Source organism: Pleuronectes platessa, chromosome 17 (genome assembly GCF_947347685.1).
Source record: "Pleuronectes platessa chromosome 17, fPlePla1.1, whole genome shotgun sequence".
NCBI lineage: Eukaryota > Metazoa > Chordata > Actinopteri > Pleuronectiformes > Pleuronectidae > Pleuronectes > Pleuronectes platessa.
Window position 1 is genome coordinate 837,817 of NC_070642.1, and position 18,508 is coordinate 856,324.

An 18,508-nucleotide genomic window follows, 5' to 3' on the forward strand; every position below is an offset into this window, starting at 1 on the left:
CACATCTCCTGCATTGCAGAACATAAGATGCACATAAATAAAATTAATAAAAAAACTGTGCGCACACATCCTGCGGCGCACATCTCCTGCGGCGCACATCTCCTGCGTGCACATCTCCTGCGTGCACATATCCTGCGGTGCACATCTCCTGCTATGTACATCTCCTGCGGCGCACATCTCCTGCGGCGCACATCTCCTGCTATGTACATCTCCTGCGGCGCACATCTCCTGCGGCGCACATCTCCTGCGTGCACATCTCCTGTCTGCACATCTCCTGCGGTGCACATCTCCAGTGGCGCACATCTCCTGCTGCGCAAATCTCCTGCAGTGACCCTCCCTCGTCGCACACCCTGCGGTGCACATAAATGAAACATTTATTTATAAAAAATAATAATAATTAACTCAAATTCCTAAAAAAACTGTGCGCACACATCCTGCGGCGCACATCTCCTGCGGCACTCATCTCCTGCGGCCCATATCTTCTGCGTAAACATCTCCTGCGGTGCACATCTCCTGCTGCGCACATCTCCTGCGGTGTACATCTCCTGCGGTGCACATCTCCTGCCGCGCACATCTCCGGCGGCGGTGCACATCCTGCAGCGCAAACCCTTCGTTGCACATAAATGAAACATTTATTTACAAATAAATTATAATAATTAACTCAAATTAATAAAAACACTGTGCGCACACATCCTGCGGCGCACATCTCCTGCGTGCTAATCTCCTGCGTGCACTTCTCCTGCGGTGCACATCTCCTGCGGAGCACATCTCCTGCGGTGCACATCTCCTGCTGCGCACATCTCCTGTGGTGCACATCTCCTGTTGCGCACATCTCCTGCGGTGCATATCTCTTGCGGCACACATCCTGCGTTGCGAACCCTGCGTTGCACATAAATAAAACAGTTATTTATAAAAAAATTTAAATTAAATCATATTAATAAAAAAACTGCGGCACACATCTCCTGCTGCGCATATCGCGTGCGGCGCACATCTCAAGTGGTGCACATCTCCTGCTGAGCACATCTCCTGCGGCACACATCTACTGCTCTGCACATCTCCTGCTGCGCACATCTCCTGCTCTGCACATCTCCTTTGACGCACATCTCCTGCTGCGCACATCTTCTGCGGCACACATCTCCTGCGGTGCACATCTCCTGCTGCGCACATCTCCTGCAGTGCACATCTCTTGCGGCGCACATCCTGCGGCGTACACCCTGCGGTGCACATAAATGAAACATTTGTTTACAAAAAAATATTATTACATCAAATTAATAAAAAAACTGTGTGCACACATCCTGCTGCGCACATCTCCTGCTGTGCACATCTCCTGCGTTGCACATCTCCTGCGTGCAGATCTCCTGCGGCGCACATCTCCTGCGGCACACATCTCCTGCTGCGCATATCGCCTGCGGCACACATCTCCTGCTATGTACATCTCCTGCGACTCACATCTCCTGCGGCGCACATCTCCTGCAGTGCACATTTCCTGCTGCGCACATCTCCTGCGGTGCACATCTCTTGCGGCGCACATCCTGCGGCGCACACCCTGCGTTGCACATAAATGAAACATTTATTTACAAAAAAATTATAATAATTAACTCAAATTAATAAAAAAACTGTGCTCACACATCCTGCGGCGCAAATCTCCTGCTGCGCACATCTCCTGCATTGAAGAACATAAGATGCACATAAATAAAATTAATAAAAAAACTGTGTGCACACATCCTGCGGCGCACATCTCCTGCGGTGCACATCTCCTGCGGTGCACATCTCCTGCTGCGCACATCTCCTGCGGTGCACATCTCCTGCGGTGCACATCTCATGCTGAGCACATCTCCTGCGGTGTACATCTCCTGCGGTGCACATCTCCTGCTGCGCACATCTCCGGCGTTGCATATCTCTTGCGGCGCACATCCTGCGGCGCACATATCCTGCGTTGCACATCTCCTGCATTGCAGAACATGCGGTGCACATAAATAAAATTAATAAAAAAATTGTGCGCACACATCCTGCGGCGCACATCTCCTGCGTGCCAATCTCCTGCTGCGCACATCTCCTGCGGTGCACATCTCCTGCGGCGCACATCTCCTGCGGTGCACATCTCCTGCTGCGCACATCTCCTGCGGTGCACATCTCCGCACACATCCTGCGGCGCACATCTTCTGCGGCACTCATCTCCTGCGGCGCATATCTCCTGCGTACACATCTCCTGCGGTGCACATCTCCTGCTGCGCACATCTCCTGCTATGTACATCTCCTGCGGCGCACATCTCCTGCGGCGCACTTCTCCTGCGTGCACATCTCCTGCGGTGCACATCTCCAGTGGCGCACATCTCCTGCTGCGCAAATCTCCTGCAGTGACCCTCCCTCGTCGCACACACTGCGGTGCACATAAATGAAACATTTATTTACAAAAAATAATAATAATTAACTCAAATTCCTAAAAAAACTGTGCGCACACATCCTGCGGCGCACATCTCCTGCGGCACTCATCTCCTGCGGCGCATATCTCCTATGTACACATCTCCTGCGGTGCACATCTCCTGCTGCGCACATCTCCTGCGGTGTACATCTCCTGCTGCGCACATCTCCTGCATTGCAGAACATAAGATGCACATAAATAAAATTAATAAAAAAACTGTGCGCACACATCCTGCGGCGCACATCTCCTGCGGTGCACATCTCCTGCGGTGCACATCTCCTGCTGCGCACATCTTCTGCGGTGCACATCTCCGCACACATCCTGCGGCGCACATCTCCTGCGGCACTCATCTCCTGCGGCGCATATCTCCTGCGTACACATCTCCTGCGGTGCACATCTCATGCTGAGCACATCTCCTGCGGTGTACATCTCCTGCGGTGCACATCTCCTGCTGCGCACATCTCCGGCGTTGCATATCTCTTGCGGCGCACATCCTGCGGCGCACATATCCTGCGTTGCACATCTCCTGCATTGCAGAACATGCGGTGCACATAAATAAAATTAATAAAAAAATTGTGCGCACACATCCTGCGGCGCACATCTCCTGCGTGCCAATCTCCTGCTGCGCACATCTCCTGCGGTGCACATCTCCTGCGGCGCACATCTCCTGCGGTGCACATCTCCTGCTGCGCACATCTCCTGCGGTGCACATCTCCGCACACATCCTGCGGCGCACATCTTCTGCGGCACTCATCTCCTGCGGCGCATATCTCCTGCGTACACATCTCCTGCGGTGCACATCTCCTGCTGCGCACATCTCCTGCTATGTACATCTCCTGCGGCGCACATCTCCTGCGGCGCACTTCTCCTGCGTGCACATCTCCTGCGGTGCACATCTCCAGTGGCGCACATCTCCTGCTGCGCAAATCTCCTGCAGTGACCCTCCCTCGTCGCACACACTGCGGTGCACATAAATGAAACATTTATTTACAAAAAATAATAATAATTAACTCAAATTCCTAAAAAAACTGTGCGCACACATCCTGCGGCGCACATCTCCTGCGGCACTCATCTCCTGCGGCGCATATCTCCTATGTACACATCTCCTGCGGTGCTCATCTCCTGCTGCGCACATCTCCTGCGGTGTACATCTCCTGCGGTGCAAATCTCCTGCTGCGCACATCTCCGGCGGCACTCATCTCCTGCGGCGCATATCTCCTATGTACACATCTCCTGCGGTGCTCATCTCCTGCTGCGCACATCTCCTGCGGTGTACATCTCCTGCGGTGCAAATCTCCTGCTGCGCACATCTCCGGCGGCGGCGCACATCCTGCGGCGCACACCCTTCGTTGCACATAAATGAAACATTTATTTACAAATAAATTATAATAATTAACTCAAATTAATAAAAAAACTGTATGCACACATCCTGCGGCGCACATCTCCTGCGTGCTAATCTCCTGCGTGCACTTCTCCTGCGGTGCACATCTCCTGCAGCGCACATCTCCTGCGGTGCACATCTCCTGTGGTGCACATCTCCTGTTGCGCACATCTCCTGCGGTGCATATCTCTTGCGGCGCACATCCTGCGTTGCGAACCCTGCGTTGCACATAAATAAAACAGTTATTTACAAAAAAAATTAAAATGAAATCATATTAATAAAAACACTGCGGCACACATCTCCTACTGCGCATATCGCCTGCGGCGCACATCTCCTGCAGCGCACATCTCAAGTGGTGCACATCTCCTGCTGAGCACATCTCCTGCGGCACACATCTCCTGCTGCGCACATCTCCTGCGGTGCACATCTCCTGCTGCGCACATTTCCGGCGGTGCACATCTCTTGCGGCGCACATCCTGCGGCGCACACCCTTCGTTGCACATGAATGAAACATTTATTTACAATAAAATTATAATAATTAACTCAAATTAATAAAAAAACTGTGCGCACACATCCTGTGGCGCAAATCTCCTGCTGCGCACATCTCCTGCATTGCAGAACATGCAGTGCACATAAATAAAATTAATAAAAAAACTGTGCGCACACATCCTGCGGCACACATCTCCTGCGGTGCACATCTCCTGCGGCGCACATCTCCTGCGGTGCACATCTCCTGATGCGCACATCTCCTGTGGTGCACATCTCCTGTTGCGCACATCTCCTGCGGTGCATATCTCTTGCGGCGCACATCCTGCGTTGCGAACCCTGCATTGCACATAAATAAAACAGTTATTTACAAAAAAAATTAAAATTAAATCATATTAAAAAAAAACTGCGGCACACATCTCCTGCTGCGCATATCGCCTGCGGCGCACATCTCCTGCAGCGCACATCTCAAGTGGGGCACATCTCCTGCTGAGCACATCTCCTGCGGCACACATCTCCTGCTGCGCACATCTCCTGCGGTGCACATCTCCTGCAGCGCACATCTCAAGTGGTGCACATCTCCTGCTGAGCACATCTCCTGCGGCACACATCTCCTGCTGCGCAAATCTCCTGCTGCACACATCTCCTGCATTGCAGAACATGCGGTGCACATATATAAAATTAATAAAAAAACTGTGCGCACACATCCTGCGGCGCACATCTCCTGCGTGCCAATCTCTTGCTGCGCACATCTCTTGCGGTGCACATCTCCTGCGGCGCACATCTCCTGCGGTGCACATCTCCTGCTGCGCACATCTCCTGCGGTGCACATCTCCGCACACATCCTGCGGCGCACATCTCCTGCGGCACTCATCTCCTGCGGCGCATATCTCCTGCGTACACATCTCCTGCGGTGCACATCTCCTGCTGCGCACATCTCCTGCGGTGTACATCTCCTGCGGTAAACATCTCCTGCTGTGCACATCTCCGGCGGTGCATATCTCTTGCGGTGCACATCCTGCGGCGCACACCCTTCGTTGCACATAAATGAAACATTTATTTACAAATAAATTATAATAATTAACTCAAATTAATAAAAAAACTGTGCGCACACATCCTGCGGCGCACATCTCCTGCGGCGCACATCTCCTGCGGTGCACATCTCCTGCTATGTACATCTCCTGCGGCGCACATCTCCTGCGGCGCACATCTACTGCGTGCACATCTCCTGCTATGTACATCTCCTGCGGCGCACATCTCCTGCGGCGCACATCTCCTGCGTGCACATCTCCTGCGTGCACATCTCCTGCGGTGCACATCTCCTGCTATGTACATCTCCTGCGGCGCACATCTCCTGCGTACACATCTCCTGCGGTGCACATCTCCTGCTGCGCACATTTCCGGCGGTGCACATCTCTTGCGGCGCACACCCTGCGGTGCACATAAATTAAACATTTACTTACAAAAAAAAAATAATAATTAACTCAAATTAATAAAAAAACTGTGCGCACTAATCCTGCAACGCACATCTCCTGCTCTGCACATCTCCTGCTGCGCACATCTCCTGCTCTGCACATCTCCTGTGACGCACATCTCCTGCTGCGCACATCTTCTGCGGCACACATCTCCTGCGGTGCACATCTCCTGCTGCGCACATTTCCGGCGGTGCACATCTCTTGCGGCGCACATCCTGCGGCGCACACCCTTCGTTGCACATGAATGAAACATTTATTTACAATAAAATTATAATAATTAACTCAAATTAATAAAAAAACTGTGCGCACACATCCTGTGGCGCAAATCTCCTGCTGCGCACATCTCCTGCATTGCAGAACATGCAGTGCACATAAATAAAATTAATAAAAAAACTGTGCGCACACATCCTGCGGCACACATCTCCTGCGGTGCACATCTCCTGCGGCGCACATCTCCTGCGGTGCACATCTCCTGATGCGCACATCTCCTGTGGTGCACATCTCCTGTTGCGCACATCTCCTGCGGTGCATATCTCTTGCGGCGCACATCCTGCGTTGCGAACCCTGCATTGCACATAAATAAAACAGTTATTTACAAAAAAAATTAAAATTAAATCATATTAATAAAAAAACTGCGGCACACATCTCCTGCTCCGCATATCGCCTGCGGCGCACATCTCCTGCACCGCACATCTCAAGTGGTGCACATCTCCTGCTGAGCACATCTCCTGCGGCACACATCTCCTGCTGCGCACATCTCCTGCGGTGCACATCTCCTGCAGCGCACATCTCAAGTGGTGCACATCTCCTGCGGCACACATCTCCTGCTGCGCAAATCTCCTGCTGCACACATCTCCTGCATTGCAGAACATGCGGTGCACATATATAAAATTAATAAAAAAACTGTGCGCACACATCCTGCGGCGCACATCTCCTGCGTGCCAATCTCTTGCTGCGCACATCTCTTGCGGTGCACATCTCCTGCGGCGCACATCTCCTGCGGTGCACATCTCCTGCTGCGCACATCTCCTGCGGTGCACATCTCCGCACACATCCTGCGGCGCACATCTCCTGCGGCACTCATCTCCTGCGGCGCATATCTCCTGCGTACACATCTCCTGCGGTGCACATCTCCTGCTGCGCACATCTCCTGCGGTATACATCTCCTGCGGTAAACATCTCCTGCTGTGCACATCTCCGGCGGTGCATATCTCTTGCGGTGCACATCCTGCGGCGCACACCCTTCGTTGCACATAAATTAAACATTTATTTACAAATAAATTATAATAATTAACTCAAATTAATAAAAAAAACTGTGCGCACACATCCTGCGGCGCACATCTCCTGTGGCGCACATCTCCTGCGGTGCACATCTCCTGCTATGTACATCTCCTGCGGCGCACATCTCCTGCGGCGCACATCTACTGCGTGCACATCTCCTGCTATGTACATCTCCTGCGGCGCACATTTCCTGCGGCGCACATCTCCTGCGTGCACATCTCCTGCGTGCACATCTCCTGCGGTGCACATCTCCTGCTGCGCACATTTCCGGCGGTGCACATCTCCTGCGGTGCACATCTCCTGCTATGTACATCTCCTGCGGCGCACATCTCCTGCGTACACATCTCCTGCGGTGCACATCTCCTGCTGCGCACATTTCCGGCGGTGCACATCTCTTGCGGCGCACACCCTGCGGTGCACATAAATTAAACATTTACTTACAAAAAAAAAATAATAATTAACTCAAATTAATAAAAAAACTGTGCGCACTAATCCTGCAACGCACATCTCCTGCTCTGCACATCTCCTGCTGCGCACATCTCCTGCTCTGCACATCTCCTGCTCTGCACATCTCCTGCTGCGCACATCTTCTGCGCCACACATCTCCTGCGGTGCACATCTCCTGCTGCGCAAATCTCCTGCGGTGCACATCTCTTGCGGCGCACGTCCTGCGGCGCACACCCTGCGGTGCACATAAATAAAACATTTATTTACAAAAAAATATTATTACATCAAATTAATAAAAAAACTGTGTGCACACATCCTGCTGCGCACATCTCCTGCTGTGCACATCTCCTGCTGTGCACATCTCCTGCGTTGCACATCTCCTGCGTGCAGATCTCCTGCGGCGCACATCTCCTGCGGTGCACATCTCCGGTGGCGCATATCGCCTGCGGCGCACATCTCCTGCTTTGTACATCTCCTGCGGCGCACATCTCCTGCGTGCACATCTCCTGCTATGTACATCTCCTGCGGCGCACATCTCCTGCGGCGCACATCTTCTGCGTGCACATCTCCTGCGTGCACATCTCCTGCGGCGCACATCTCCAGTGGCGCACATCTCCTGCTGCGCAAATCTCCTGCAGTGACCGTCCCTCGTCGCACACCCTGCGGTGCACATAAATGAAACATTTATTTACAAAAAATAATAATAATTAACTCAAATTCCTAAAAAAACTGTGCGCACACATCCTGCGGCGCACATCTCTTGCGGCACTCATCTCCTGCGGCGCATATCTCCTGCGTACACATCTCCTGCGGTGCACATCTCCTGCTGCGCACATCTCCGCCGGTGCATATCTCTTGTGGCGCACCTCCTGCGTTGCACATAAATGAAACATTTATTTACAAAAAAATAAAAAAATAAAATCAAATTAATAAAAAAACTGCGGCACACATCTCCTGCTGCGCATATCGCCTGCGGCGCACATCTCCTGCTATGTACATCTCCTGCGACTCACATCTCCTGCGGCGCACATCTCCTGCAGTGCACATCTCCTGCTGCGCACATCTCCTGCGGTGTACATCTCCTGCGGTGCAAATCTCCTGCCGCGCACATCTCCGGCGGCGGCGCACATCCTGCGGCGCACACCCTTCGTTGCACATAAATGAAACATTTATTTACAAATAAATTATAATAATTAACTCAAATTAATAAAAAAACTGTATGCACACATCCTGCGGCGCACATCTCCTGCGTGCTAATCTCCTGCGTGCACTTCTCCTGCGGTGCACATCTCCTGCGGTGCACATCTCCTGCTGCGCACATCTCTGGCGGTGCATATCTCTTGCGGCGCACATCCTGCGGCGCACATATCCTGCGGTGCACATCTCCTGAGGCGCACATCTCCTGCGGTGCAGAACATGCGGTGCACATAAATAAAATTAATAAAAAAACTGTGCGCACACATCCTGCGGCGCACATCTCCTGCGTGCCAATCTCCTGCTGCGCACATCTCCTGCGGTGCACATCTCCTGCGGCGCACATCTCCTGCGGTGCACATCTCCTGCTGCGCACATCTCCTGCGGTGCACATCTCCGCACACATCCTGCGGCGCACATCTTCTGCGGCACTCATCTCCTGCGGCGCATATCTCCTGCGTACACATCTCCTGCGGTGCACATCTCCTGCTGCACACATCTCCTGCGGCGCACATCTCCTGCGGCGCACTTCTCCTGCGTGCACATCTCCTGCGTGCACATCTCCTGCGGTGCACATCTCCAGTGGCGCACATCTCCTGCTGCGCAAATCTCCTGCAGTGACCCTCCCTCGTCGCACACCCTGCGGTGCACATAAATGAAACATTTATTTACAAAAAATAATAATAATTAACTCAAATTCCTAAAAAAACTGTGCGCACACATCCTGCGGCGCATATCTCCTGCGGCACTCATCTCCTGCGGCGCATATCTCCTGCGTACACATCTCCTGCGGTGCACATCTCCTGCTGCGCACATCTCCTGCGGTGTACATCTCCTGCGGTGTAAATCTCCTGCCGCGCACATCTCCGGCGGCGGCGCACATCCTGCGGCGCACACCCTTCGTTGCACATAAATGAAACATTTATTTACAAATAAATTATAATAATTAACTCAAATTAATAAAAAAACTGTATGCACACATCCTGCGGCGCACATCTCCTGCGTGCTAATCTCCTGCGTGCACTTCTCCTGCGGTGCACATCTCTTGCGGCGCACATCCTGCGGCGCACACCCTTCGTTGCACATGAATGAAACATTTATTTACAATAAAATTATAATAATTAACTCAAATTAATAAAAAAACTGTGCGCACACATCCTGTGGCGCAAATCTCCTGCTGCGCACATCTCCTGCATTGCAGAACATGCAGTGCACATAAATAAAATTAATAAAAAAACTGTGCGCACACATCCTGCGGCACACATCTCCTGCGGTGCACATCTCGTGCGGCGCACATATCCTGCGGTGCACATCTCCTGATGCGCACATCTCCTGTGGTGCACATCTCCTGTTGCGCACATCTCCTGCGGTGCATATCTCTTGCGGCGCACATCCTGCGTTGCGAACCCTGCATTGCACATAAATAAAACAGTTATTTACAAAAAAAATTAAAATTAAATCATATTAATAAAAAAACTGCGGCACACATCTCCTGCTGCGCATATCGCCTGCGGCGCACATCTCCTGCAGCGCACATCTCAAGTGGTGCACATCTCCTGCTGAGCACATCTCCTGCGGCACACATCTCCTGCTGCGCACATCTCCTGCGGTGCACATCTCCTGCAGCGCACATCTCAAGTGGTGCACATCTCCTGCTGAGCACATCTCCTGCGGCACACATCTCCTGCTGCGCAAATCTCCTGCTGCACACATCTCCTGCATTGCAGAACATGCGGTGCACATATATAAAATTAATAAAAAAACTGTGCGCACACATCCTGCGGCGCACATCTCCTGCGTGCCAATCTCTTGCTGCGCACATCTCTTGCGGTGCACATCTCCTGCGGCGCACATCTCCTGCGGTGCACATCTCCTGCTGCGCACATCTCCTGCGGTGCACATCTCCGCACACATCCTGCGGCGCACATCTCCTGCGGCACTCATCTCCTGCGGCGCATATCTCCTGCGTACACATCTCCTGCGGTGCACATCTCCTGCTGCGCACATCTCCTGCGGTGTACATCTCCTGCGGTAAACATCTCCTGCTGTGCACATCTCCGGCGGTGCATATCTCTTGCGGTGCACATCCTGCGGCGCACACCCTTCGTTGCACATAAATGAAACATTTATTTACAAATAAATTATAATAATTAACTCAAATTAATAAAAAAACTGTGCGCACACATCCTGCGGCGCACATCTCCTGCGGCGCACATCTCCTGCGGTGCACATCTCCTGCTATGTACATCTCCTGCGGCGCACATCTCCTGCGGCGCACATCTACTGCGTGCACATCTCCTGCTATGTACATCTCCTGCGGCGCACATCTCCTGCTATGTACATCTCCTGCGTGCACATCTCCTGCGTGCACATCTCCTGCGGTGCACATCTCCTGCTATGTACATCTCCTGCGGCGCACATCTCCTGCGTACACATCTCCTGCGGTGGACATCTCCTGCTGCGCACATTTCCGGCGGTGCACATCTCTTGCGGCGCACACCCTGCGGTGCACATAAATTAAACATTTACTTACAAAAAAAAAATAATAATTAACTCAAATTAATAAAAAAACTGTGCGCACTAATCCTGCAACGCACATCTCCTGCTCTGCACATCTCCTGCTGCGCACATCTCCTGCTCTGCACATCTCCTGTGATGCACATCTCCTGCTGCGCACATCTTCTGCGGCACACATCTCCTGCGGTGCACATCTCCTGCTGCGCACATTTCCGGCGGTGCACATCTCTTGCGGCGCACATCCTGCGGCGCACACCCTTCGTTGCACATGAATGAAACATTTATTTACAATAAAATTATAATAATTAACTCAAATTAATAAAAAAACTGTGCGCACACATCCTGTGGCGCAAATCTCCTGCTGCGCACATCTCCTGCATTGCAGAACATGCAGTGCACATAAATAAAATTAATAAAAAAACTGTGCGCACACATCCTGCGGCACACATCTCCTGCGGTGCACATCTCCTGCGGCGCACATCTCCTGCGGTGCACATCTCCTGATGCGCACATCTCCTGTGGTGCACATCTCCTGTTGCGCACATCTCCTGCGGTGCATATCTCTTGCGGCGCACATCCTGCGTTGCGAACCCTGCATTGCACATAAATAAAACAGTTATTTACAAAAAAAATTAAAATTAAATCATATTAATAAAAAAACTGCGGCACACATCTCCTGCTCCGCATATCGCCTGCGGCGCACATCTCCTGCACCGCACATCTCAAGTGGTGCACATCTCCTGCTGAGCACATCTCCTGCGGCACACATCTCCTGCTGCGCACATCTCCTGCGGTGCACATCTCCTGCAGCGCACATCTCAAGTGGTGCACATCTCCTGCGGCACACATCTCCTGCTGCGCAAATCTCCTGCTGCACACATCTCCTGCATTGCAGAACATGCGGTGCACATATATAAAATTAATAAAAAAACTGTGCGCACACATCCTGCGGCGCACATCTCCTGCGTGCCAATCTCTTGCTGCGCACATCTCTTGCGGTGCACATCTCCTGCGGCGCACATCTCCTGCGGTGCACATCTCCTGCTGCGCACATCTCCTGCGGTGCACATCTCCGCACACATCCTGCGGCGCACATCTCCTGCGGCACTCATCTCCTGCGGCGCATATCTCCTGCGTACACATCTCCTGCGGTGCACATCTCCTGCTGCGCACATCTCCTGCGGTATACATCTCCTGCGGTAAACATCTCCTGCTGTGCACATCTCCGGCGGTGCATATCTCTTGCGGTGCACATCCTGCGGCGCACACCCTTCGTTGCACATAAATGAAACATTTATTTACAAATAAATTATAATAATTAACTCAAATTAATAAAAAAACTGTGCGCACACATCCTGCGGCGCACATCTCCTGTGGCGCACATCTCCTGCGGTGCACATCTCCTGCTATGTACATCTCCTGCGGCGCACATCTCCTGCGGCGCACATCTACTGCGTGCACATCTCCTGCTATGTACATCTCCTGCGGCGCACATCTCCTGCGGCGCACATCTCCTGCGTGCACATCTCCTGCGTGCACATCTCCTGCGGTGCACATCTCCTGCTGCGCACATTTCCGGCGGTGCACATCTCCTGCGGTGCACATCTCCTGCTATGTACATCTCCTGCGGCGCACATCTCCTGCGTACACATCTCCTGCGGTGCACATCTCCTGCTGCGCACATTTCCGGCGGTGCACATCTCTTGCGGCGCACACCCTGCGGTGCACATAAATTAAACATTTACTTACAAAAAAAAAATAATAATTAACTCAAATTAATAAAAAAACTGTGCGCACTAATCCTGCAACGCACATCTCCTGCTCTGCACATCTCCTGCTGCGCACATCTCCTGCTCTGCACATCTCCTGCTCTGCACATCTCCTGCTGCGCACATCTTCTGCGCCACACATCTCCTGCGGTGCACATCTCCTGCTGCGCACATCTCCTGCGGTGCACATCTCTTGCGGCGCACGTCCTGCGGCGCACACCCTGCGGTGCACATAAATAAAACATTTATTTACAAAAAAATGTTATTACATCAAATTAATAAAAAAACTGTGTGCACACATCCTGCTGCGCACATCTCCTGCTGTGCACATCTCCTGCTGTGCACATCTCCTGCGTTGCACATCTCCTGCGTGCAGATCTCCTGCGGCGCACATCTCCTGCGGTGCACATCTCCGGTGGCGCATATCGCCTGCGGCGCACATCTCCTGCTTTGTACATCTCCTGCGGCGCACATCTCCTGCGTGCACATCTCCTGCTATGTACATCTCCTGCGGCGCACATCTCCTGCGGCGCACATCTTCTGCGTGCACATCTCCTGCGTGCACATCTCCTGCGGCGCACATCTCCAGTGGCGCACATCTCCTGCTGCGCAAATCTCCTGCAGTGACCGTCCCTCGTCGCACACCCTGCGGTGCACATAAATGAAACATTTATTTACCAAAAATAATAATAATTAACTCAAATTCCTAAAAAAACTGTGCGCACACATCCTGCGGCGCACATCTCTTGCGGCACTCATCTCCTGCGGCGCATATCTCCTGCGTACACATCTCCTGCGGTGCACATCTCCTGCTGCGCACATCTCCGCCGGTGCATATCTCTTGTGGCGCACCTCCTGCGTTGCACATAAATGAAACATTTATTTACAAAAAAATAAAAAAATAAAATCAAATTAATAAAAAAACTGCGGCACACATCTCCTGCTGCGCATATCGCCTGCGGCGCACATCTCCTGCTATGTACATCTCCTGCGACTCACATCTCCTGCGGCGCACATCTCCTGCAGTGCACATCTCCTGCTGCGCACATCTCCTGCGGTGTACATCTCCTGCGGTGCAAATCTCCTGCCGCGCACATCTCCGGCGGCGGCGCACATCCTGCGGCGCACACCCTTCGTTGCACATAAATGAAACATTTATTTACAAATAAATTATAATAATTAACTCAAATTAATAAAAAAACTGTATGCACACATCCTGCGGCGCACATCTCCTGCGTGCTAATCTCCTGCGTGCACTTCTCCTGCGGTGCACATCTCCTGCGGTGCACATCTCCTGCTGCGCACATCTCTGGCGGTGCATATCTCTTGCGGCGCACATCCTGCGGCGCACATATCCTGCGGTGCACATCTCCTGAGGCGCACATCTCCTGCGGTGCAGAACATGCGGTGCACATAAATAAAATTAATAAAAAAACTGTGCGCACACATCCTGCGGCGCACATCTCCTGCGTGCCAATCTCCTGCTGCGCACATCTCCTGCGGTGCACATCTCCTGCGGCGCACATCTCCTGCGGTGCACATCTCCTGCTGCGCACATCTCCTGCGGTGCACATCTCCGCACACATCCTGCGGCGCACATCTTCTGCGGCACTCATCTCCTGCGGCGCATATCTCCTGCGTACACATCTCCTGCGGTGCACATCTCCTGCTGCACACATCTCCTGCGGCGCACATCTCCTGCGGCGCACTTCTCCTGCGTGCACATCTCCTGCGTGCACATCTCCTGCGGTGCACATCTCCAGTGGCGCACATCTCCTGCTGCGCAAATCTCCTGCAGTGACCCTCCCTCGTCGCACACCCTGCGGTGCACATAAATGAAACATTTATTTACAAAAAATAATAATAATTAACTCAAATTCCTAAAAAAACTGTGCGCACACATCCTGCGGCGCATATCTCCTGCGGCACTCATCTCCTGCGGCGCATATCTCCTGCGTACACATCTCCTGCGGTGCACATCTCCTGCTGCGCACATCTCCTGCGGTGTACATCTCCTGCGGTGTAAATCTCCTGCCGCGCACATCTCCGGCGGCGGCGCACATCCTGCGGCGCACACCCTTCGTTGCACATAAATGAAACATTTATTTACAAATAAATTATAATAATTAACTCAAATTAATAAAAAAACTGTATGCACACATCCTGCGGCGCACATCTCCTGCGTGCTAATCTCCTGCGTGCACTTCTCCTGCGGTGCACATCTCCTGCGGCGCACATCTCCTGCGGTGCACATCTCCTGCTGCGCACATCTCCTGTGGTGCACATCTCCTGTTGCGCACATCTCCTGCGGTGCATATCTCTTGCGGCGCACATCCTGTGTTGCGAACCCTGCGTTGCACATAAATAAAACAGTTATTTACAAAAAAAATTAAAAAGAAATCATATTAATAAAAACACTGCGGCACACATCTCCTACTGCGCATATCGCCTGCGGCGCACATCTCCTGCAGCGCACATCTCAAGTGGTGCACATTTCCTGCTGAGCACATCTCCTGCGGCACACATCTCCTGCTGCGCACATCTCCTGCGGTGCACATCTCCTGCTGCGCACATTTCCGGCGGTGCACATCTCTTGCGGCGCACACCCTGCGGTGCACATAAATGAAACATTTACTTACAAAAAAAAAATAATAATTAACTCAAATTAATAAAAAAACTGTGCGCACTAATCCTGCAATGCACATCTCCTGCTCTGCACATCTCCTGCTGCACAGATCTCCTGCTCTGCACCTCTCCTGTGATGCACATCTCCTGCTGCGCACATCTTCTGCGGCACACATCTCCTGCGGTGCACATCTCCAGTGGCGCACATCTCCTGCTGCGCAAATCTCCTGCAGTGACCCTCCCTCGTCGCACACCCTGCGGTGCACATAAATGAAACATTTATTTACAAAAAATAATAATAATTAACTCAAATTCCTAAAAAAACTGTGCGCACACATCCTGCGGCGCACATCTCTTGCGGCACTCATCTCCTGCGGCGCATATCTCCTGCGTACACATCTCCTGCGGTGCACATTTCCGGCGGTGCACATCTCTTGCGGCGCACACCCTGCGGTGCACATAAATTAAACATTTACTTACAAAAAAAAATAATTAACTCAAATTAATAAAAAAACTGTGCGCACTAATCCTGCAACGCACATCTCCTGCTCTGCACATCTCCTGCTGCGCACATCTCCTGCTCTGCACATCTCCTGTGACGCACATCTCCTGCTGCGCACATCTTCTGCGGCACACATCTCCTGCGGTGCACATCTCCTGCTGCGCACATCTCCTGCGGTGCACATCTCTTGCGGCGCACGTCCTGCGGCGCACACCCTGCGGTGCACATAAATGAAACATTTATTTACAAAAAATAATAATAATTAACTCAAATTCCTAAAAAAACTGTGCGCACACATCCTGCGGCGCATATCTCCTGCGGCACTCATCTCCTGCGGCGCATATCTCCTGCGTACACATCTCCTGCGGTGCACATCTCCTGCTGCGCACATCTCCTGCGGTGTACATCTCCTGCGGTGTAAATCTCCTGCCGCGCACATCTCCGGCGGCGGCGCACATCCTGCGGCGCACACCCTTCGTTGCACATAAATGAAACATTTATTTACAAATAAATTATAATAATTAACTCAAATTAATAAAAAAACTGTATGCACACATCCTGCGGCGCACATCTCCTGCGTGCTAATCTCCTGCGTGCACTTCTCCTGCGGTGCACATCTCCTGCGGCGCACATCTCCTGCGGTGCACATCTCCTGCTGCGCACATCTCCTGTGGTGCACATCTCCTGTTGCGCACATCTCCTGCGGTGCATATCTCTTGCGGCGCACATCCTGTGTTGCGAACCCTGCGTTGCACATAAATAAAACAGTTATTTACAAAAAAAATTAAAAAGAAATCATATTAATAAAAACACTGCGGCACACATCTCCTACTGCGCATATCGCCTGCGGCGCACATCTCCTGCAGCGCACATCTCAAGTGGTGCACATTTCCTGCTGAGCACATCTCCTGCGGCACACATCTCCTGCTGCGCACATCTCCTGCGGTGCACATCTCCTGCTGCGCACATTTCCGGCGGTGCACATCTCTTGCGGCGCACACCCTGCGGTGCACATAAATGAAACATTTACTTACAAAAAAAAAATAATAATTAACTCAAATTAATAAAAAAACTGTGCGCACTAATCCTGCAATGCACATCTCCTGCTCTGCACATCTCCTGCTGCACAGATCTCCTGCTCTGCACCTCTCCTGTGATGCACATCTCCTGCTGCGCACATCTTCTGCGGCACACATCTCCTGCGGTGCACATCTCCAGTGGCGCACATCTCCTGCTGCGCAAATCTCCTGCAGTGACCCTCCCTCGTCGCACACCCTGCGGTGCACATAAATGAAACATTTATTTACAAAAAATAATAATAATTAACTCAAATTCCTAAAAAAACTGTGCGCACACATCCTGCGGCGCACATCTCTTGCGGCACTCATCTCCTGCGGCGCATATCTCCTGCGTACACATCTCCTGCGGTGCACATTTCCGGCGGTGCACATCTCTTGCGGCGCACACCCTGCGGTGCACATAAATTAAACATTTACTTACAAAAAAAAATAATTAACTCAAATTAATAAAAAAACTGTGCGCACTAATCCTGCAACGCACATCTCCTGCTCTGCACATCTCCTGCTGCGCACATCTCCTGCTCTGCACATCTCCTGTGACGCACATCTCCTGCTGCGCACATCTTCTGCGGCACACATCTCCTGCGGTGCACATCTCCTGCTGCGCACATCTCCTGCGGTGCACATCTCTTGCGGCGCACGTCCTGCGGCGCACACCCTGCGGTGCACATAAATAAAACATTTATTTACAAAAAAATATTATTACATCAAATTAATAAAAAAACTGTGTGCACACATCCTGCTGCGCACATCTCCTGCTGTGCACATCTCCTGCGTTGCACATCTCCTGCGTGCAGATCTCCTGCGGCGCACATCTCCTGCGGTGCACATCTCCGGTGGCGCATATCGCCTGCGGCGCACATCTCCTGCTTTGTACATCTCCTGCGGCGCACATCTCCTGCGTGCACATCTCCTGCTATGTACATCTCCTGCGGCGCACATCTCCTGCGGCGCACATCTTCTGCGTGCACATCTCCTGCGTGCACATCTCCTGTTGCGCACATCTCCAGTGGCGCACATCTCCTGCTGCGCAAATCTCCTGCAGTGACCCTCCCTCGTCGCACACCCTGCGGTGCACATAAATGAAACATTTATTTACAAAAAATAATAATAATTAACTCAAATTCCTAAAAAAACTGTGCGCACACATCCTGCGGCGCACATCTCTTGCGGTGTACATCGCCTGCGGCGCACATCTCCTGCTATGTACATCTCCTGCGACTCACATCTCCTGCGGCGCACATCTCCTGCAGTGCACATCTCCTGCTGCGCACATCTCCTGCGGTGTACATCGCCTGCGGCGCACATCTCCTGCTATGTACATCTCCTG